At 37.1% G+C, this 23935-nt stretch overlaps 1 pseudogene; it reads right to left on the bottom strand.

Annotated features, from left to right (window-relative positions):
• Positions 1-17440: 17440 nt before the first annotated feature.
• On the bottom strand, positions 17441-18643 carry LOC144254174 (protein CUSTOS pseudogene; annotated as a pseudogene).
• Positions 18644-23935: the final 5292 nt, after the last annotated feature.

The following is a 23935-nucleotide window of genomic DNA, read 5'->3' on the forward strand; positions in this document are numbered from 1 at the left end:
TCACCACCATCCATATCCAGAACTCTTTTCATTTTGCAAAATTGAAACTATAACCACTGAACAATAACTTCTCATTGCACCCTACCCTTAGCTCCTAGTAACCACCATTTTACCTTCTGTCTCTGAATTTGATTACTCTAAGTAACTCATATAAGTGGAATCATATGGTATTTGTGTTTTTGACTTATTTTAATACTTATTGCATTTAATGTAATGATCTCAGTTTATCTGTTATAGCACGCGTCAGAATTTCTGTCATTTTAAAGGCTGAATAAGAGTCCTTTCTTCTCTCTCTCTCTCTCTCTCTCTCTCTCTCTCTCTCTCTCTCTCACACACACACACACACATACACACACACAAAGACACATACACAAAATGCATTTTCATCTGTCAATGGCACTTGGGTTGCTTCTACTTTTTGGCTATTGCAAATAATGCTACTATAAACATGGGTGTATAAATATTTCCAAGTCTTTGATGTCATTCCTTTTGCATATGTACCCAGAAGTGGAATTCTTGGATCTTATATTTTTAATTTTCTAAGGAACTGCCATTTTGTTTTCCATAGTGTCGACATCATTTTACATCCTTAGTGACAATGTACAAGGATTCTGTTTTCTCCACATCTTTAGCAACACTTATCATTTTTGATTGTTTTGATAGTGGCTATCCTAATAGATGTGAGATGGTATCTTGTTTTGATCTTCATTTTCCTTATAATTAGTGATGCTGAGCATTTTTTCATGTGGTTCTCTGGAAAAATATTTGTTAAAGATTTTAATCATTTAAAAAAATGTGGTTTTTTTTTTCTTGTATCAGGGATTGAACTCAGAGGCACTTGACCATTGAGCCACATTCCCAGGCTATATTGAATTTTATTTAGAGACAGGGTTCTCACTGAGTTGCTTAGTGCTTCACTGTTGCTGAGATTGCCTTTGAACTCTCGATCCTCCTGCCTAAGCCTCTCAAGCTTCTGGAATTACCAGGCCTGGCTTGTGTTTTTGTTTTAGCTTTTTTTTCCTAGAGGTTTCAATGGATAGCTTTTATTGCTGTGTCTTCCAGTTCCCTGATTTATTTCTTTTGCAGTGTCTAATCTGTTAAGCCTTTCACTAAAATTTTAGTTTCAGCTATTATTATTTTAGCTCTAAGATTTTATTTGACTCTTTTATACATCTTCCATTTCTTGGCTCCTTATGTTTATTTGTTTTCCTTTTAAGTTCTTCAACATATTCATAATCTTTTAAAAGCCATCATCCACTAACCCATCATCTCTCTCATTAGAGGTTTTGTTTCCCTTGCATATTTGTTGTATGGTTTGAGGTCACATTTCCCTTCCTCTTTGAATATCTTATAACTTTTTGTTTGAATGCTAGATATTTTGAATATTATAATGTTGAATGTCTGGATTTCCTATTTTTTTTTGTAAAAGGGTTATATGATTCATTATGACAGATAAATTACCTGTAAATCAGCTTGATTCTTTTGACAGTTATTTTTAAACTTTGCTGTTGGGGGTGTGATACCCTCTTACAAAGGCTTTATGCTCTTGGAGTTTCTACTGAGTGTTTTGGGTGTTCATCAAAATCCATCCATAATGGCTGTTGTTTCTGGTCTTTCTGAGTTATGGGAATCTCGCATAATTGTAGTCCTCTGCCCACTTTTGGAGTTTTGTCTTGTGCAAAGGCAAATGCAATTTACTAGTCAGCAAAAAACTTAAGGTGAGCTATTTGCAGATTTCTGGAGCACTGTTTCTGCTTAATTTGCTTCTGTCCCATAACCTGTAACATAAATTCCAGTTGTTTCCTCTTCCCTAATTCTAAGCTCTGTTTACTCAGTAGATCAGATCTGCCACACGTTAATTTGGTTTTCTTCCCAATACCATGATTCAAGTATCCCTAACCAGAAAGTTGAGATATTTGCAGGGTTACCTTGATTTATTATCTAATGTATGAAAAGAATTGTTTCATACATTTTGTCTAGTTTTTGAGTTGTTTATGGTAGAAGGGAAAATATATCATGATAAATGTGGTAAGTCTTCTCATTTTGGTTTAATTTGCATTTAATGTTTAGTGGTTATTTGGATAAACTCTGTTTTGAAGTGCCTGATCAATTCTTTTTGTCTATTTCCTACTGTATTATCTTTTCATTATTAATCTTTGAAAGTTTTTTTAATCCATTCATGCGTCACTTATAATGGGGACACATTCTGAGAAGTGCACTGTTAAGTGATTTCTCATTGTGTGAATATCCAGTGTGTACTTATACAAACCTAGATAGTATAGCTTACTTCAGGTTTCCTAGAATAGATATGACAGCCCTTTGCTCTGGAGGCTGTGGTGAACAATACAATACAAGACTAAACCAACTGCAGGAAAACTATGCAATCCAAGAGTTGCAGTAAACATAAGGTGGATGAGGAGTTGCTGGTGTAATGTGGCATACTGTTTTGCAGTAAATTTTGTTTCATAAGTAGAAGGAATACACTGGAAAATAATGATGAAGGTATAGTGTAGTAAGTAAATACACTAGTATCACAGTTCTTTATTATCATTATCAGGTATTAGCTATTGTACACAATTGCATGCGCTCTGCTTTTATATAACTGACAGCCTAGTAGGTTTGTTTCCCCTGGGCATTCATGGTGACTTTCTAATTTTCCCTGTATATGCAATTGCTTTTGAGTGTTCTGGCTCCCAAATTGGAAAAAATAGAAAAAAAAATAGAAAAAAAAAACAAAGGGAAGAAAAAAGGCACTGACCTTTAAATTCCCTAGAAACAATTTCAGCCTGAGAGGGAGGGGCTTCAAACAATGGGAGGAGGTGCCATGATGACTACCACCTCTTTGCCTGCACCTTTCTGATAAGATGTGGCAATCAGCAATCAGAGCACAGATCCCCAATACTTGGAGGACAAGGTCCTTCATGCCCACCCTGGCTCTTGCACACTATTTGTGCAAATAAAGCATAACATGGATGAACCTTGGAAACAAAAAGTGAAAGAGGGTCAGGACCTTGTGCACAGATTCTTGCCAGTGGCTGAGAGATGGGGGACTGGTTATAGCTACAGTGCTAAGAACTGAAATTGACCAGAATTTCTGATCCTAGCCTTTCTTGGAAGTTGCAATCGTCTTCAGAATTCTAAAATAGTTATATCAGACAGATTTTATAGTGCAGTTGTCTAGGTGGGGAGACAGATTTCTGGGGGCTTCCTACTCCTCCATCTTCCTAGAACCTTCTTTATTTTTGATAAATCTCCTGGGGAAGAAGTAGCCTCTTCAGCAAATGGAACTGATACTGGTGGATAACTACATGTGATTAAGTAGGACTTTTATTTCACACTATATAAAAATTAACTCAAAATGGTTTAAGGCCTAAGTATAAAAGCGAAACTATAAACTTCTTTGAAGAAGTCAAAGTGGGTAAATCTTCATGATCTTGTATTTGGCCATGAATTCTTAGATATGACATTAAAAGCACAAACAAGATAAAACAAAATGGATAAAATGGACATTAGTAAAATTAAGACATTTCTATGCATCAGAGAACATTATATGTGAAAAGACAACCTATGGAAGAGGAGAAATATTTGCAAATCATATGGTTGATAAGGGGCTTTATCTAGAGTCTATGCTGTAACACAGAACTGTTAAAATTTAATATAAGGAGGCTGATTCATAATGGGGTTGTGGGGGGAGCATGGGAAGATTAGATGAACTCTAGATAGGGCAAAGGGGTGGGAGGGGAAAGGAGGGGCATGGGGTAAAAAAGATGGTGGAATTAGATGGATATCATTATCCTAAGTACATGTACGAAGACATGAATGGTCTGAATATACTTTGTATACAACCAGATATATGAAAAATTGTGCTCTATATGTGTAATATGAATTGTAATGCATTCTGCTGTCATTTAGAACAAATTAGAATAAAAAATAATAAACTAAAAAAATTAATAATAAAAAATCACTAAGAAAATGTACAAATAGCCAATAAGTACATGAAAAGTACTTATTGGAGTGGTGGTGCATGCCACTAATCCCAGGGGCTCAGGAGGCTGAGACAGGAGGATCTCAAGTTCAAAGCCAGCCTCAGCAATGGTGAGGCGCTAAGCAACTCAGTGAGACCCTGTCTTTAATGAAATACAAAATTGAGTTGGGGAGGTGGCTCAGTGGTTGAGTGCCCCCGAGTTCAATCCCTGGTATTCTCCCTGCACCCTCCCTCCAAAAAAGAAAAGATGCTCACTCAATGTCATAATCCATTAGTGATATGCAAATCTAAACCACAATCAGATATCACTTTGCTCCTACTAAGATCCATAATGAAAATGATGGAAAAGAAAAATTGTTGGATGTGGAGAAATGAGAATCTTCCCACTGTTGGTGGGAATGTTTAAGATACAGCCACTTTGGAAACATTCTATCAGTCCCTCAAAAAGCTAAACCAAGAGTTATTTTATGATCTAGCAATTTCACGCCTAAGTATATATCCATGAAAGGTGGAAAATATATGATCAAATATGTACACAAATGTTCCTGACAACGTCATTCAGAATAGCCCCAAGATAGAAACACCTCAAATGACCACCAATTAACAAATGGATAAATAAAACGTTATATGTCTATGCAAAGGGATATTATTATGGCATAAAAAGAGATAAAGTATAACATGGATGAACCTTGAAAACATAAAAAGTGAAAGAGGGTCAGTCACAAAAAAGACATGATTCATTTATATTCAATATATACAGAAGGAAAATATATAGAAACAGTATAGATTAGTGATTGCCTAGGGCAGGGGGTGGTAAATGGGAGAATAAGGTGTGATACCTGAGTTCTTTCTATAGAAGTAGAAATGTTCTAAAATTGTGGGTGATGGTTGTAAAATCTTGAATATATTAAAATCCCCTTTAACTGGGTGAATTATTTGGTATATAACTTATATCCCAACAAAACTTTCATCAAAAAGTTGGCTGCATAATTTTATGCAGATTAAATAGTTAAGAAGTTCATAACCACTGAAATAAATATGGCATTTTACCCTCAACAAAATTGCAAGGTTTCTTGTCAAAGTGGTTGTTGGAGGGATTGTAGCTTATGGGTCATTGTGAAGTGGTGGAGGGGAGGTTTTATGAAATTAGATGGCATGGAAAGTCATCACATCAAATGTGGATGGATATGGCTCATCACACATCCTGTGAAGCCGTAGGTGTTGGCAGTGTGTGCACCTGTGCTCTCTGGGCACTTCTGCAAGGTACAAAACAGGCATTAGACTGAGTGTAATTTTCTGTATTTTCACTTCGTGTTTCTTTCAAATGAAATCAGGAATGAGCATGAGCACATAATGCTCAAATTTTCTCTTTTGTATAAATTGCATCGGATAAAATTCTAAATATTCAAAACAAACATTATAGTAGAATGACTGTGGCTCTATCCTTGTATTGAAAATGTGTCTCTCAAAAACAGTTGGCTTAATAAAAAAGACTAGCAATTTTTAACATTATCCCATGGGCAAGTATGCTAGCTAGGGCCTCTCTTTTTCTTTGTATAAAGTCACCAATGTCATCATGGGACCCAACCCTTCTGACCTTATCTAATTCTAATTATGTCCCAAAGGTCTCTCCTCCAAATTCCGTCAACAAATGGCAACATATGAATTGGGGGATTAAGTTCACAACATATCAACTTTGGGGACCGCATTCAAATCATAGCTGAGGGAATGGAGGAGGGGAGACGGGCAGGTGGGCTGGAATTTAGACACCTGGCAGTGTGCTATCTGCTTCATGGTCAGGGTGGCTGCTGTCCCAGGCCTCAAGGAACCCATCTGGAGGAGCTTCCTCACTCACAGCAGCCCTGACCCACCCTCACTAGGCCACTTTTTCAGCTCATCTGTATTCCCTCCTCACAGCACAGGGCATACCTACTGAAGTGGCACCCCCTTTTCTTCACCCTCTTCACCATGGCTGATTTTAAGACTGTCAGCAAGAGAGTCTCTGCAAAAGAGTCCATTGTAGATAAACTTCCTATTTTTGTGTCTCCCTGTTTACTTGGCCACTGGCCGAGAAGATACCAGCACTCCAGGTGCTGGACACCCCCTTACTAGTTTTCACAAACGTATCCAGTATAGTACTTTGAAGAAATGTGCAATCAAGGCCTCTGGCCTTGAGCTGGGCTTCACAGAGATGTCTACATTTTTAAGTTACAATTGGGCTCCATGGTAACAGCTGGCAGAGGGAGGAAAGAAAGGGGAGAAGAAGCTCTCCCCTTCTCAGGTGTTGTCCTTGAAGAGTTAACTTGCCCAGAACAGTGAAAGAAAAAGCTGCTGTTATGTGAACTTCTGCAGACTGTGAACTTCTGAAACCTCCTATTACATGCTGGGTATAAAACTCTGAAACTCCCTGAACTTGGGGGTTCAGGGGATTGATTGATTACAGCAAAAGCTGTGCCCTCTGAACCTGGCTGCAGCCAAATAAAACTGTTTTCTGCTATCTTTGGTGCCTTGCCTCATTTGTCCCTACAACACCTATGACTTCATTTGCCCTGAAACTGACCCACATGGGGACAGTACCTCATCCTCGAATATCTAATGGTCTGTTAAGGAACAGGATTTTATTCCTTTCTCTGGCTCTAAGAGATAGATTTGGCAATAATGCCTCAAATTTTCAAAGTGGTTCCATTTTATTGGAAATAATATGCTTTTGACGATCACATATAATCAAAACATACATCATCTGTCAAGACTAATTTTCCTTCTTGAATTTACAAGAATACAAGAACACATGTGTCCATCTATTTACAGCCTTTGTTGAATACTAGTATTGTCTTATGACTCCATGACCTTTTGTCTTCTCTTACAGACTAAAACACTGATTCTTGTTGGTGCTTCTCAGCTCTGGCACTAACACTGCACCTAATGGATACTTATCTTTCATCATGATAAGAACTTTTAAACAGCATATTCCCAGAATTAACTGCAGAGGTTGAGATGCTAGGATATAGATGCCTGGGTTGCAAGACAGACTCATGATGGTGATAATTGAGAGATTGCCTAAATGGCGCCACCACGTGGCCATATTGTGTTATGTGGCCACATGCCCAAGACCGATCACCTTTAAAATCTCTCCTACAGTTCACTTTTGAAAGAATTTTGAGTGAGGGGTTAAGGGTGTAGTTCAGTGACAGAATGCTTGATTAGCATGCATGAAGCCCTAGGGTCTATGTGCCACATAGGTATGGGCCCGTGTGCACACATACACACAGTTCTGAAATTGGAGCAATTCCCATTATTTTAAAAATTTGTGTACCAAGTAATACCTTCTGAATGGTTTTCAGCATGTGATTTCAAATTCACATAATTTAGGCCTATATAGAATAAGAGTGCTCCAGGAGAGAATAGAACTAATTACTTAGAAGAAAAGTTGGGCAGACTTCTGGGAGGCTAGAGGATGAGTCTTTTCCAGTTTCCCCACTGTGCAGAGATGCTTGTACCCAGAGAAGAAAACTCCTCTTTGGAGTAGGTGACAGGCTCAGTAAGGGTGGTTACACTTATCAGATGCTTCCAGAGTGCCAGCCTCTGGGCTAACACTCTGTGCATATACTTATTTAATTGTATGTTAAATTACTATTTAAGTTATTATAGTAAATTACCAAACTGCTAACATGTAGCAGGCATTTCTCATTAGGTACTTTGGATGGCTTTCTTTTTCTGGCTAGACTTCTAGTATTATCTCAAAATCTTCAACTCTTATTTTAGAACTGTCTATTTCTTCAATTCTGTCATTTTTTTCTTCCAGAATTTTTGGGTTCTGTTTGTAGGGGCATATTTTTGTAATTGTTATATTTTATTGATTGGTTTACTCTTTTATCAACATCTAATATCCTTCTTTGACTCTTTGTAAAATTTTTAACTTAATATTTATTTTTTTCTGGCCTAAGTATAACTACACCAGCTTTCGTTTTTGAATATTGTTTGCATAGAATATTTTTTTTAAAAAACTCATACTTTCAAAACGTTTGTGTATTTGGATTTAAAGTTAGTTTCTTTTAGATAGCACGTATTATAACATTTTTCCTTTAAATGCATGCTGCCAGTCTCTGGCTTTTAACTGGAGAGTTTAATCAATTTATTGCAATTTAAAGTAATTATTCAAAAGGAAGAGCTAACCTCTGTTATTTATGTGTTTTTTTCCCCCATAGGTCTTCCATATTTTTGTTCTTTAATTCTTGCATTATTTCCTTTTACAATTTATTTATTTTTTTCTAGTGTACCTTTGATTCTCTTGTCATTTCCTTTTCTGGTTACACTGAGGATTAGCATCAACCTTCGATTTATCACAACCTAGTTTGAATTAATGCCAACTTATTTTCTTTTTCTTAAATTTATTTTTTATTTTTTTAGTCATACATTACAGTAGAATGCATTTTGATATATAATACATACATGGAATGTACATCATCAATCATATTGTCTTATTCTATTCTGCTGCCCTTCCTATCCTCCCTACTCCTCCCCTCCTCTCCCATCCTTTCCCTCTATCCAATCTAATGTGACACACTTTTTTTTTCTTTTTCTCATTACAACATCATATATGTATTCTGTATAACAATGAGGTTCTCCTTCCATCTTCGGTGTAACTCCTCTTCTCCCTTTTTTTCCCTCCCACCTCTCTTCCCTATTTAGTGGTAGTCTTCTTCTCATGCTCTTCCTCCCTATCCCATTTTGAGTCACCCCCCCTTATATCAGAGAAGACATTCGGCATTTGATTTTTAGGGATTGGCTAACTTCACTTAGCATAATCTGCTCTAATGCCATCCATTTGCCTGCAAATGCCATGATTTTATTATTTTTTAGTGCTGAGTAGTATTCCATTGTGTATAAATGCCACATTTTTTAATCCATTCATCTATTGAAGGGCATCTAGGTTGGTTCCACATTCTAGCTATTGTGAATTGTGCTGCTATAAACATTGATGTGGCTGTGTTCCTGTAGTATGCTCTTCTTAGGTCTTTTGGGTATAGTCCGAGAAGGGGAATAGCTGGGTCAAATGGTAGTTCCATTCCCAGCTTTCCAAGGAATCTCCATACTGCTTTCCAAATTGGCTGCACCAATTTGCAGTCCCACCAGCAATGTATGAGTGTACCTTTTTTCCTGCATCCTCATCAGCACTTATTGTTGTTTGACTTCATAATGGCTGCCATTCTTATTGGAGTGAGATGGTATCTTAGAGTAGTTTTAATTTGCATTTCTCTGATTGCTAGAGATGGTGAGCATTTTTTCATTTATTTGTTAATTGATTGTATATCCTCTTCTGAGAAGTTTCTGTTCAAGTCCTTGGCCCATTTGTTGATTGGGTTATTTGCTTTTTTGATGTTTAACTTTTTGAGTTCTTTGTATATTCTAGAGATTAGAGCTCTATCTGATGTGTGAGGGGAAAAATTTGTTCCCAGGATGTAGGCTCCCTATTCACCTTGCATATTGTTTCTCTTGTTGAGAAAAAACTTTTTAGTTTGAATTTGTCCCATTTGTTGATTCTTGGTAACTCTTGTGCTATATGTGTCTTATTAAGAAATTTGGGGCCTGCCCCCACGTGATGAAAATTAGGGCCAACTTTATCTTCTATTAGATGCAGAGTCTCTGGTCTGATTCCTAGCTCCTTGATCCATTTTGAGTTGACTTTTGTGCATGGTGAGAGAAAGGGATTCAATTTCATTTTGTTGTATATGGATTTCCAGTTCTCCCAGCACCATTTTTTGAAGATGCTATCCTTTCTCCATTGCATGGTTTTAGCACCTTTGTCTAATATAAGGTAGTTGTAATTTTGTGGATTTGTCTCTGTGTCCTCTATTTTGTACCATTGGTCTACCAGCCTGTTTTGGTGCCAGTACCATGCTGTTTTTGTTACTATTGCTCTATAGAATAGTTTAAAATCTGGAATCGCGATACCACCAATTTCACTCTTCCTGCTTATAATTACTTTAGCTATTCTGGGTCTCTTGTTTTTCCAGATGAATTTCATGATTGCTTTTTCTATTTCTGCAAGGAATGTTATTGGGATTTTGATGGGAATTGCATTGAATCTGTAAAGTGCTTTTGGTAGTATGGCCATCTTAATAATATTAATTCTACCAATCCATGAGCAAGGTAAATCCTTCCATTTTCTAAGGTCTTCTTCTATTTCTTTCTTCAGGGTTCTGTAGTTTTCATTGTATAGATCTTTGACCTCTTTTGCTAGGTTGATTCCCAGGTTTTTTTTTTTTGAGGATATTGTGAATGGAGTAGTTGTCCTCATTTCCATTTCAGAGAATTTGTCACTGATATACAGGAATGCCTTTGATTTATTAGTTTTGATTTTATATCCTTCCACTTTGCTGAATTCATTTACTAGTTCTAGAAGTTTCTTGGTTGAATTTTTTGGGTCTGCTAGGTATAGGATCATGTCATCAGCAAATAGTGCTAGTTTAAATTCTTCTTTTCCTATATTTATGCCTTTAATTTATTTCGTCTAATTGCTCTGGCTAGTGTTTCAAGAACTATGTTGAATAGAAGTGGTGAGAGAGGGCATCCCTGTCTTGTTCCAGATTTTAAAGGGAATGCCTTCAATTTTTCTCCATTTAGAATGATGCTGGCCTGAGGCTTAGCGTATATAGCTTTTACCATTTTGAGGTAATTTCCTGTTATCCCTAATTTTTCTAGAGTTTTGAACATAAAGGGATGCTGTATTTTGTCGAATGCTTTTTCAGCATCTATCGAGATGATCATATAGTTCTTTTCTTTAAGTCTATTGATGTGGTGAATTACATTTATTGATTTTCATATATTGAACCAGCCTTGCATCCCAGGGATGAATCCCACTTGGTCATGGTGCACGATCTTTTTGATATGTTTTTGTATCAGATTTGCCAGAATTTTATTGAGGATTTTTGCATGTAAATTCACTAGGGATATTGGTCTGTAGTTTTCTTTCTTTGAGGTGTCTTTATCTGATTTGGGAATCAGGGTGATATTGGCCTCATAGAATGAATTTGGAAGTTCTCCCTCTTTTTCTATCTCCTGAATAGACTGCAGAGTATTGGTATTAGTTCTTCTTTAAAGTTCTTGTAAAACTCTGCTGTATATCCATCCGGTCCTTGGCTTTTCTTGGTTGGTAGTCTTTTGATGTCTTCTTCTATTTCCTCACTTGATATTGGTCTGTTTAGGTTGTTTATATTATCCTGACTCAATCTGGGTAGCTCATATGTCTTAAGGAATTTATCGATGCCTTCACTATCTTCTATTTTATTAGAGTATAGGGTTTCAAAATAATTTCTAATTATCTTCTGTATTTCTGAATTGTCTGTTGTGATGTTGCCCTTTTCATCCCGTAAGCTAATAATTTGGGTTCTCTCTCTTCTTCTCTTTGTTAGTGTGGCTAGTGGTCTATCAATCTTATTTATTTTTTCAAAGAACCAAATTTTAGTTTTGTCAATTTTTTCGATTGTTTCTTTTGTTTTGATTTCATTGATTTCAGCTCTGATTTTAATTATTTCTTGTCTTGTACTGCATTTGCTGCTGATTTGTTCTTTTTCTAAGGCTTCGAGGTGTAGTGTGAGGTCATTTATTTGTTGGCTTTTCCTTCTTTTAAGGAATGAACTCCATGAAATTAATTTTCCTCTTAGTACTGCTTTCAAAGTGTCCCAGAGATTTCAATATGTTGTGTCTGAGTTTTCATTTACCTCTAAGAATTTTTTAATTTCCTCTTTGATGTCTTCTGTAACCCTTTGTTCATTCAGTAGCATATTATTTAATCTCCATGTGATGTAGGATTTTTTCTTTCTTATTTTATTATTGATTTCCAATTTAATTCCATTATGATCAGATAAAATGCATGGTAGTATCTCTATTCCTTTGTAATTGCTAAGATTTGCCCTGTGACATGATATATGGTCTATTTTTGAGAAGGATCCATGTGCTGCTGAGAAGAAAGTGTATCCGCTTGAAGTTGGGTGGTATATTCTGTATATATCAATTAAGTCTAAGTTATTAATTGTATTATTGAGCTCTATGGTTTCTTTATTCAACTTTTGTTTGGAAGATCTGTCCAGTGGTGAGAGAGGTGTGTTAAAATCTCTCATGATTATTGTGTTGTGATCTATTTGACTCTTGAACTTGAGAAGAGTTTGTTTGATGAACGTAGCTGCACCATTGTTTGGGGCATATATATTAATGATCATCAAGTCTTGTTGGTGTATGGTTCCCTTGAGCAGTATGTAGTGTCCTTGTTCATCCCTTTTGATTAACTTTGGCTTGAAGTCTATTTTATTTGATACAAGTATGGACACCCCTGCTTGCTTCTGGGGTCCATATGAGTGGTATGATTTTTTCCAACCTTTCACCTTCAGTCTGTGTATGTCTTTTCCTATCAGATGAGTCTCCTGTAGGCAGCATATTGTTGGATCTTTTTTAAAATCCATTCTACTAGCCTATGTCTTTTGATTGGTGCATTTAAGCCATTAACATTTAGGGTTACTATTGAGATATGGTTTGTACTTCCAGCCATATTTGATTATGTATGTTACTTAACATGATTTGTTTTTCCTCTATGATTAGTTTTTCTTTTACTGTACTACCTCTCACTGTTGGTTTTCATTGTTATTTTTCATTTCCTCTTCCTATAATATTTTTCCAAGGATGTTTTGAAAAGATGGTTTTCTAGCTGCAAATTCTTTTAACTTTTATTTATCGTGGAAAATTTTTATTTCATCTTCAATCTTGAAGCTTAATTTCACTGGATACATGATTCTTGGTTGGAACCCTTTTTCTTTCAGCGTTTGAAATATGTTGTTCCAGGATCTTCTAGCTTTTAGATTCTGTGTTGAAAGATCATCAGTTATCCTGATTGGTTTACCCCTAAATGTAATCTGCTTCCTCTCTCTTGTGGCTTTTAAGATTCTCTCCTTATTCTGTATGTTGGGCATCTTCATTATTATGTGTCTTGGTGTGGATCTCTTATGATTTTGTACATTTGGTGTTCTGTAGGCTTCTAGTATTTGGATTTATTTTTCATTCTTTAAGTCTGGGAAGTTTTCTAGTATTATTTCATTGAATAGATTGCTCATTCCCTTGGTTTGGACCTCTATACCCTCTTGTATCCCAATAACTCTTAAGTTTGGTTTCTTTGTTATCCCATAATTCTTGGATGTCCTGCTCATGATTTCTTACCATTCTTGCTGAGCTGTCTATGTTCTTTTCAACTTGAAAAACTTTGTCTTTGTTGTCTGAAGTTCTATCTTTTAAGTGCTCTACTCTGCTGGTAATACTCTAATTTGAGTTTTTCATTTCGTTTATTGTTTCCTGCATTTCCAGGATTTCTGTTTGTTTGTTTTTTATATCCTCTATCTCCCTATAGAGTTGATCTTTTCTTCTTGAATTTGTTTATGTAATTCATTGTGAAAGTGATCTTTCATTGTCTGAATTTGCTGTATAATGTCTTCCTTGAGACTCCAGATCATTGGAAGCATGTATATCCTGAACTCTCTATCTGACATTCCATCAGCTGCAGATATTACCACATCTAATGTTGAATTGACCTGCATTGTTTGTGGTCCTTTCTTTCCTTGTCTTTTCATACTGCTCATGTTTCTTTCTAGCTTTGTGAAACTGTTGTGTTAATGGTTTTCCCCTTATATACTTATATTGTTCTTATATAGCTCCAAAATCCCTCTTTTGAGGAGAAAGACAATATTAACAGTTCCCAATATCAAGAGTACATCATCTAAGCACAAGTTTTCATTATTAATACATTTATAGTTAGATTCTAAGTCTATAGATATTGGTTTTAATTATTATTTAAGAATATAGTCATTAGTTTCATAAAAGGCATACCATATCTGGTGGCATATGGAAAACTTAATTTTAGATGAAGGATGTTATACATAGAGGGAAAGGAGTGAGGGTATGAGGTTAAACTAGCTTAGCAACTTTGAAGAACTCTAACCAATAGACTGGTAATTTATGGAAGAATGTATAGACTCAACCTCCTATCTGTGTTTAGATAGTTACCCTATGTATAGATAGCAGAAGTTAGGAGGTTGAAAGTGGGATAGAGGGAATACGAATGAATAAAAGAAAAAAATAACAAGCAAGAAAAGAGAAATAAGAGAGAAGGAAAAGGAAAGTAAGATAGAAAGAGAGAAAAAAATGGGGGGAAGGTGGGGTATATGCAATTTCTCTATATTACTTTGGTAATTCAGTTGTTCATGCACAGTTCTTGGTTTCACATATGTTGTAGTTGTGAAAGAGAGAGAAGAAAAGAGAGAAAGAGAAAAAAAAGTCTCTCAGAACACTGTTTTCCTTGCTTCCAGTAGGCAGCGTTGTCTATTCCTAGCTTAAGCCTCTGTGTTCAGGGTGGTGGGTATAGCCAGTGTGAAAAGACATGAGCTTCCACCTGTATCTTCCCTACTCTAGTCTCTGAGGTGGAAACCAGGTGCCTGAACAGTTGTTGTTCTGAGTTGATAGCTACAACCCCCAAAAGCTTGTGGGAAATATTTTGAGTTATGGCAGCTAAGGGTGGGGGAGTTGGAAACCGGGTACCTGGATCAGCCCCAGAACCGTGCTGGTAGCCACACCCCCTTTGATGGGTTTTAAGGGTTGATGGGCTTCCTGCGGACTAGCACGCGGGGCGGGGCTGGGCTTCCTCCTCCGGTCTGAGCCCAACTTATTTTCAATAGCTTACCAAACTTTGTTTCTAAACATCACTCCTTTTTTGTTGTTATTACAACAAATTATATCTTTATATGTCTGTTATTAACATAGATTTATAATTATTGCTCTATAAATCATATAGAAAAAGAATTACAAACTAAAATATAATAATAATGACTTTTATATTTACTTGTGCCATTATATTTATTGATGTTCTTTATTTCTTCAAATCATATAGATCTGATTTACTGTCTAGAATATTTTATTTCATCCTGAAGGGTTCCTTGTAGTATTTCTTTTAGGGAGACTCTAATAGCAACAAACTCCTTCAGCTTTTATCTGAGAATGTCTTAATCTACTTCATTTTTGAAGGATAGTTTTGAGGGACATAGGTTAGTTGATTGACAGTTTAAAGTGGATTAAAGACTTAGGCACTAGAATAGAGATCTTACACCTAACAGAAGAAAAAGTAGGCCAAAATCTACATCATGTGGGCTTAGGAACTGACTTCCTTTAACAATATTTATAAAGCACAAGAAGTAAAGTCAATAATCAATAAATGAGATGGAATCAAACTAAAACGTTTTTTATGCAATTGTTTTTTAAATAAGGTAAGAGAACAAATAAAAATATAATTATACTGCATTATAATTACCCACACAATTGCATTTATCATTGTTCTTTCTCCAACTCAAATGAAATGTCATGGTTTTGAAGACTGAAAAAATACTTTGGTGTTTATTGTGATATAAGTTTGCTTTCGACAAATTATCTCAGCCTTTATTTACCTGGAAATGACTTTATTTTACTTTCACTTTTGTAAGGTAGTTTGGCTGAATACAAAACTCTAGGATGAGAGATTTTATTGTTTTTTTCTTTCAGTTCACTAAATGAGTGAATACGCATAGTATCCTTCAGTGCTTCTGATAAGAAGTAGCTGTTGTTCATATTGTTGTTGCCCTGTACATGATCAGCTGATTTTATCTCAGTGATTTAAAAACATTCTCATGGTTTCACTTGACCTTGAATAGTTTTACTGTGATGGATGTATGGATGATGGAATATATTTTAAAGTTTATTGACCTTCCTGGATATGCGGATTAATGTTTTATATCATATTCAGGAAGTGTTTAACCAATATTCCTTCGAAAAAATTTTCTGCCCTTTTTTTGTTCTTCTTCTAATATGTTGATATGCTTACTTGTGCCTTCCAGGACTCAGATAGCCTATTCATTTTTCTTCATTACTTTTCTGCTTTTCAGATTGGATAGTCTTCATTTATTTATCTTGAAGTGCAATTCTTTTTTGTGCCAGTTCATTTCTAATGTTGATCTTCTCTATACATTTTTCATATTTGTTATTTCTATTTGGTTCCTTTTAAAGTAATTTCTACTTATTTATTGATACTATTTAGTGAGTCATTTTCATTTTAATTTTTCTTTAATTATTTAAATATGGTTTTCTTTACTTCTTTGAACTTAATTATACCAGCTGCTTTGAAGTGAGTTTGTTAAATCCAACTTCTTGGCCCTCTAAAGTCATTTTCTATTGACTACTCCCTTCTTCCCTTTTTTTCCCCAATGTATAAGTCACATGTTCCTACTTCTCTGCATTTCTCATAGTTTTTGTTGAATAATGATTATTCTGGATAATATATTTTAGCAACTCTGAGTTTTGATTCCCCTGGGCTTGTTGATTTTGCTCTTTTCTGTTTGTTTTGTGATAGTCTATGAAGTTTGTTTCCACTGTAATGTGTAGCCTCTGAAATCACTGTTCATCACACTTAATGATGAAAGAAGCCAGGTACAAGGGCACAAGCCTGAAATCCTAGCAATTTGGGAGGCTGAGGCCAGAGGATGGAAAGCTCAAGGCCAGCCTCAGCCTAGTGAGACCCCATCTCAAAATAAAAAATGGATGGGGATATAGCTCAGTGGTAAATTGTTCTTGGATTCAACCCCCAATACTGCAAAAAAAAATTATTATTATGACGAAAGACAACATGATACACCTTGGGATCAGAAACAAAGCAAGAATGTGTGCTTATACAATTTATATTCAGCATTATACTAGACATTGTGACCTGTGTGACAGGTCAAGAAAAATAAATAAAATAAATCTATTTTATAAAAGAAGCAAAACTCTTTATTCACAAGCTACATGATTGTCTATATAGAAATTTCAATGGAATCTAAAAAACTACTAGCATACTGAGTTCAGCAAGGTTTCAGTACACAAAATCATTAAGCAAAAATAAGTTGTAACCCTAAAGGCTTGCAAAGGACTATTAGAATTGGCATAAGCAAATAAAATAAACAAACAAATAAAATAAAGGTATAACTAAGAATACATTTTAAAAGAAACCAATAGAAATGATGTATCTTATTTTTTTTTTTTGACAATTTATTTTATTTTATTGGTACCGGGGATTGAACTCTGGGGCACTCAGCTATATCCCCAGCCCTATTTTGTGTTCTATTTATAGACACGGTGTCAATGAGTTGCTCGGTGTCTTACTTTTGCTGAGGCTGGCTTTGAACTCACCAATCCTCATTCCTCAGCCTCCCAAGCTGCTGGGATTATAGGTGTGGGCCACTGTGCCCAGTCTGACAATTTATTTTTGATGAGTTAGTTGGCTCGGAGACATCATTGTGTATGATAAATTCACAAATGTGGAGAAAGAAAATTCTGGAGAATGGCACAAGGGGGTGGAATCTTTCCTTTTTTGCAGTTCTACCAAGCTTATGTAGGCTAGAGGGAGGAGGACAGAGGTTTCCCTGGGCCTTGGCACCTTGGGGGCTCCTTCCCTCATTTTCTGAAGACATCTTCTACACCAAGCTGAAGAGGTGGGGGAGGGAGAGAGACCTTGCCCATCTCAGAGGGTGAGAGGGAGATGACAACTTTAACACTCGGCCACTAGTCTTGAAGAGCTGGAAGACTCCTTCCTGAGGCCATGGAATGTTCTGGAACCAGAGGTCCACCCGGCCCTCCGTGGAAACACGGGGATAGGCCTTGCTGAGGCTTCTCTGCCCAGACTCTGGGCCAGGCCCCACACACTGTCAGGTCTGTGGGCGGAGGCAGCTTGCCAGCCAGGTGCTCTCATGTGGAATCGCGGTCTGCCGCCCTTGGGTGCCTGTCCTTGAGCTGGGGACGGCGCCCACAGATTGGTCAGTGGGCAGGCGCAGCGGCTGCGCTCTTTGCTGGTGAAAATGGCAACGCCTCGCTGGCTTTCTTTGCCTTTTTCTTCCTTTTCTTCTTTTTGGTCCCCAGTGATACCGGGTCCCCGTTGGCCCTCCCTGACTCCCTTTCCTGGGTCTGGACCGAGGTCCCGCAGGCGGGGCTGGTGGCTGCAGCTGAGCCAGAGCCGGCCCCCTCCTGGGCTTTCCTCCTCAGCCTCCTTTTCTTCTTCTTGGCCTCCGTCTCCACCTTGACAGGAACATGGATGGCTGACTCCTGCAGAATGTCCGAGGCTGACACGGCTGCCTCCCGGCACCGCTGCCACTCCTCATCACTGTCCTCACTGCTGGAGCTGGAGGGCTGGCGCTTTGGGCGGGGGCGGGGAGAAGCTTCCTCTTCGCCGCCTCCAGGGATGGATGTGAAGAAAAGCCGAAAGCCGTCATCCTCCGGGGCCACCTTGTGTTTCTTAGCTGTCCTTGGCGCCTTCACTACCTCTGAGATGGTAATGGAGCTGTCCAGCAGGGCTCCCAGCTTCTTGGCTACGTGGGCTCGGAACTCGGGGGTGGTCTGAAGTTCATTGCCATCTTGTTCGTGCTCATCCACTTTATGCCTGAGGCTCAGTCGGGGGGCTGGCAACTTGTTATTTGCAGCATGGGCTCGTGGTTTCTCTGCTCCCCGCGGGCGCTGCTCCTGGTCCCAGGCCGGCATCGCAGCCTCACGGCACCGCGCCAGCTCCTCCTCCTCGCTGCTGTTACTGCTTTCTGAATCGCTCACGGCGCCACCTGGGGCCGCCATCTTGGGCTACCGCCGAAATGATGTATCTTAAAAGTACAAAACTTAAATAAAAATCTACTCACTTCCAACAGTAGAATATAATGAACAAAAGAAAGAATTGCAGATCACCTAAGATTAACTAATCTGAGAAACAGAAAGAAAAAAAGAAATGAGGAAAAAATAAGCAGATCATTACAGACTGTGGGACACCATCAGCATATCAATATATGCCACACAGGAATCCCAGAAACGGAAGAAGACAAAGAAAGAGATAAAAAGAATATTTGAAGAAATAACACCCCCAAAACTTCCCAAATTAAGTGGATGGAACTTGAGATCATTATGTTTAGTGAAATAAACCAGACTCAGAAGGTCAAAGGTCTTAAGTTTTATCCTATATGTGTAACTTTAAAGAGGAAAAAGGAAAAGAAAGTGGGGGGTGTCTCATGAAAGTCAAAGGAATATCAGTAAAGAAAAAGGATTTAGATGTGGATGGTAAGGAGGGAGGGGAAGTGCTAGGGAGGGATATTGGCCAAATCATATTGTTATATTGTATGTATGTATGAATATGTAACAAAACATCCTATCATTACCTATACCTATAATGCACCAATAAAAAACATGGAAAATAAAAAATAAGATGGAGGTACAACTAGAGAGTCATGGTAAAAGGATAAATATAGGCCTTTCCCTCACATAATACACAAAAATTAGCTCAAAAATTGGGTATTAAAAAGTTGGAATAAATCTTCAAGATTTTAAGTTAGGCAAAGTTTTCTTGAATATAACTGCAAAAGCACATAAAGTTTAAAAACTGAAAAACAGTACTTCATTAAAATTAAAAGTCTTTTGCGTGGGCTCTCTCTCGTCCAGTGAAGAGGTCCATGGAACAGGGTAGAAGAGAGTGTGGCTGCGCAGTCGCTAATCAAGACCTCCAGAGACCAAGCAGGAAGCAGGTCTGATTTTTTAAAAAAACTATTTCATTTGTAGATGGACACAAAACCCTTATTTTATTTAGTTTTTCTTTTTAATGTGGTGTTGGGGATCAAACCTAGTGCCTCAGGTGCACCCGGCAAGCACTCTACCACTGAGCCAAAACCCCAGATCAGCAAGTCTGATTTTATTGTGCAGTTACCATGTATGTATACTCAGGCAGTAGCTAAGCAGATTATAGGCAGCCACCAATACAATTTCTGGCCAACTGTCCTTGCAGCGACCAATAGAGGAGCCCAATAGAGGAGCGGGCTGTGGAGCAAGCAGGACTACAACACCAGGCCTCATGCTCGGGGCTGTGCCTACAGGGTAAGCGGTTTGTTGCTCACAGGCCTAGCACAAGGGAGTGGTTTGCCACTCAGCTCCTAACCTATGCTGAATATGCAGTACTCCATGCACTTGTCCCCACAGTCTTTGTGCTTCAACAGTTACCACCAATAAAATTAAAAGTCAAGCCTTAAATTGGGAGAAAATATTGACGATTTATCTGATAAGAGATCCATATCCAGGATTCACAAAGAACTTCAACTCAGTAATAAGAAGACAAATGACCTTATTTTGAAAAAAGCAAATCTGAATATATATTTTACTAAAAGAAGAAATTCAAATGGTCAATTATCTTATGAAAAGATGCTTAATGCCATTAATCCTTAGAGAAATGCAAATTAAAACCACAATGAAATACCACTTCTCACTCCCTGGGACTGCTACAGTTGTAGACAGACAATATCATCTGTTGGTGAAGATGTGGAGAAATGAAAACCCTCATAATTGGTGGTGGCAATTTAAAATGCAGCAGTTAATTTGAAAAAAAACACAGCTTGGAAGTTTTTTTCAAATATTTAACATAGATTTACTCTGTTACCCAGCCATCTCACCATTTGATATCTATTTGTAAAAAGGAAAATGTATCCATAAAAGATAAAACATTTACTTGTATGTAAATGTTAGCAGCAGCATTGTTTACAATAGTTAAAAGTGGAAGCAACTCTAATGTCCATCAGCTAATGGATTAACAAATATGGGACATCTATACAATGTTTTTTCAGTTATTAAAAATATTTTTTCAGTTATTAAAAAATGAAGACAAAGATCATGTAAAGACACAGGAAGAAGATGGTCATTTATAAACCATGAAGAGAGGCTTCAGAAAAAAAAAAATCAACCCTGCCAACACTTGTTCTTAGACTTATATCTTCCAGAATTGTGAGAAAATAAATTTCTACTGTTTGCATTACACAATATGTGGCACTTTGTCATGACAGTCCCAGCATACTAGAACAGTTTGTGGCACTTGGAATTGGAGTACTATGTGGCAAATACCTGAAAAATCCACCTATAAATGTGGAAGTGGCTTTGGACCTGAGTAATGGGGTGCAGGCTAGAAGAATTTTGAGGTAGAATGTCAGAAAAACCTAAATTGCCTTGAAGAGACTCTTGATAGAAATATGGAAGTTAAAGGAAATTCTGGTGAGGGCTCAAAGGAAGAGGAAAGCTATAAGACAAAGCTACTACCCTAATGTTATATTATGTTCAGAATATCTGAGGAAATATGAAAATATGAAAGAAAAGGTGCTTCTGGGAGTTCTCAGATGGATATAAGCAATGTATTGGAAATTGAAAGACAATCCTTACCATAAAGTGGCAAAGAATTTGCCATTATTGTGTTTTAGTGGTTTGTGAAAAGTAGAGCTTTTAAGTGGTAAACTGGAAAGTTTAGCTGAGAATGTTTCTAATCAAAGTGTTGAAGGTGTAGCCTGTTTTCTCCTTGCTGTTTATAGTAAAATGTGAGAGGAGATCGACAGGAATTATAAGGAGTTATTAAGTGAAAAATAATCAGAATTTGAAGATTTGAAAAATTTTCAGGTTAGCCATCCGTATTGCAAAAACTGAGAACATGTGTTTGAAAAGAACAGTAACAGTATAGTCAGATAATTTTGCAAGAGAGATTATGGGTATGTGATTTCTGGATTCAGCCAACCATTTCAGTAGAAGCACTGCTTGCTTCACTGAAGCAGACAGAGGCAGGATAAAATGAAGGAAGGCTGTTGGATTTCTGGAATTCTGCAGGCAGGAACCAGGGTGATAGAGCAATCTGGATGTGAAGGTGCATTATCAATGTTTGAGAGCAAGGAAGAATTGGGCCAAAGGTGATTCAAAGGTCAGTGAGGCTGCCATTGCCACCATGGGCTCAGAGAACATGGATGGGCCCAGGGGATAGAAAAGTCTCCTCCTTGCTTCCAGAGGAATGCCAGCTGCTGGCTGCTGGCCTGAGCCAAGGGAACAGAGCACTGAGCCAAAGAGCATTCTTCCTCCTTTTCTTTAATATTTTTAGTTGTAGGTGGGCACAATACCTTTATTTTTTTTATTTATTTTTATGTGGTGCTGAGAATTGAACCCAGTGCCTCACATATACCAGGCAAGTGCTCTACCACTGAGCTACAACCCCAGCTCCAAGAGGATTATTCTTGAGCCTTAAAATCTAGTTGAAGGGTCTGGGGTTGTGGCTCAGTGGCAAAGCGCTTGCCTCGCATGTGTGAAGCACTGGGTTCAATCCTCAGCACCACATAAAAATAAATAAACAAAATAAATATACTGTGTCCATGTATAACTAAAAAAAAATTAAAAATCTAAGTTTCCTTCAATATTGCTTAAAATTAACTGTATATATTGATGTGTGCTGTAGAAATGTGGGTCAAGATATGAACAATAGGGGCTGGGGATGTGGCTCATGCGGTAGCGCGCTCGCCTGGCATGCGTGCTGTCAGGGTTTGACCCTCAGCACCACATGCAAATAAAGATGTTGTATCTGCTGAAAAAAAAAATAAAATTCTCTCTCTCTCTCTCTAAAAAAAAGATATGAGCAATAGTACTGATTTTTATTATAATAAGCCAAATCTTTGAATAAAATAAAAAATTAAGTTAAAACATATAAAAATTAAACTATATTAATTTTAAAGGTATTTTCCTTGCTACATTTGGGACTTGCTTAGGACTCTTACTCCTTTCTTCTTCCCAATTTCTCCCTTTTGGAATGGGAATACTTGCCATAAGCCAGCACCATCATTATACTTTGGAAGTAGATAATTTATTGTCTGAATTCATGGCTCACTGTTGGAGAAGAATTTTGCCTGTAGATGAAACATATCTTGTTTTAGATGTTACCGATAAGAATTTTTGGATTCAGAGTTGATGCTGGAACTAGTTGAGACATTGGGAGCTATTGGATGGTGTGAATATATTTTGCATGGAAGGGCATGAATTTTGGGGGGGGGACAGTGGGTGAAGTGTTATGGGTACATGGTGTCCCTCCAAATTTATGACAAAATCCTGACCCTTAGAACCTCAGAATGTGATTGTGTTTGGAGATAGGGTCTCTATTTAGAGGTCTTTATTTAGGCCTGCCCCAATACAACCAATATCCTAATGAGAAGAGGTGACTAGAACACAGACACAAAAGAAATACCATATGAAAACATGAGGAAGAAGCAGCCATCTACAAGCCAAGGAGAGAGGTCTCAGAAGAAAACAAACCTGCCAACACCTTGATCTTAAAACTTTTAACTTCAGAATTGTGAGAAAATAAATTAAGTGAAAAGGAAGAAAGAAATGAAGTTCCAATACATGCTACAACACATATGAACCTCAAAAATGTTACGCTAAGTGAAAGAAAGAAGACCATATATTTTAAGAGTCCATTTATATGAAATCTCCAGAAGAGAAAAATTTATAGACAGAAACTACATTAATTATTGCCAGGGCCTGTGAGTGAGAATGGGGAGTGATTGTAAAGAGGCATGACTTTTCTTTTTGGGACAATAGCAATGTTATCAAATTAGATTTTGGTGAAAGTTACACACTTTGTAAAATTACTGGAAAGTCTTGATGTGTAAGCTTAAAAATGAATGACTTTTATAGTATGTGAATTATGCCTCATAACGCTGTTTAAAAGTTAATAATTGAAAAAGATTACTTGAGGCGATATTAGTAGAACAAAATGTGTCCATAATATTTAAGTTTAATTGACTACTATTTGTTCAATTAATAAATTTTTAACATTTTAATTAAACAATTAAATTTTAACAAAATTTCATATGACTATTTTTAAAAATTTTTTCTTTAAACACCTAGGATAACTCCACTCCATATTATGGTTGTATATCGACTTCCAGTATATCCATTTTTTTAAAAAAAATTCATTTTTTTAAAAAGCTTTGAAGTACAGCAGGCTGATTAAAATTTGGGAGATCTAGAAGTCAATATCATTAAAATCATTTAAAGTTAAACTCCTGAAAATTGTACGAGCCTTTCGAATATTTC

The sequence above is a fragment of the Urocitellus parryii genome, chromosome 1 (genome assembly GCF_045843805.1).
Source record: "Urocitellus parryii isolate mUroPar1 chromosome 1, mUroPar1.hap1, whole genome shotgun sequence".
Classification (NCBI taxonomy): Eukaryota; Metazoa; Chordata; class Mammalia; order Rodentia; family Sciuridae; genus Urocitellus; species Urocitellus parryii.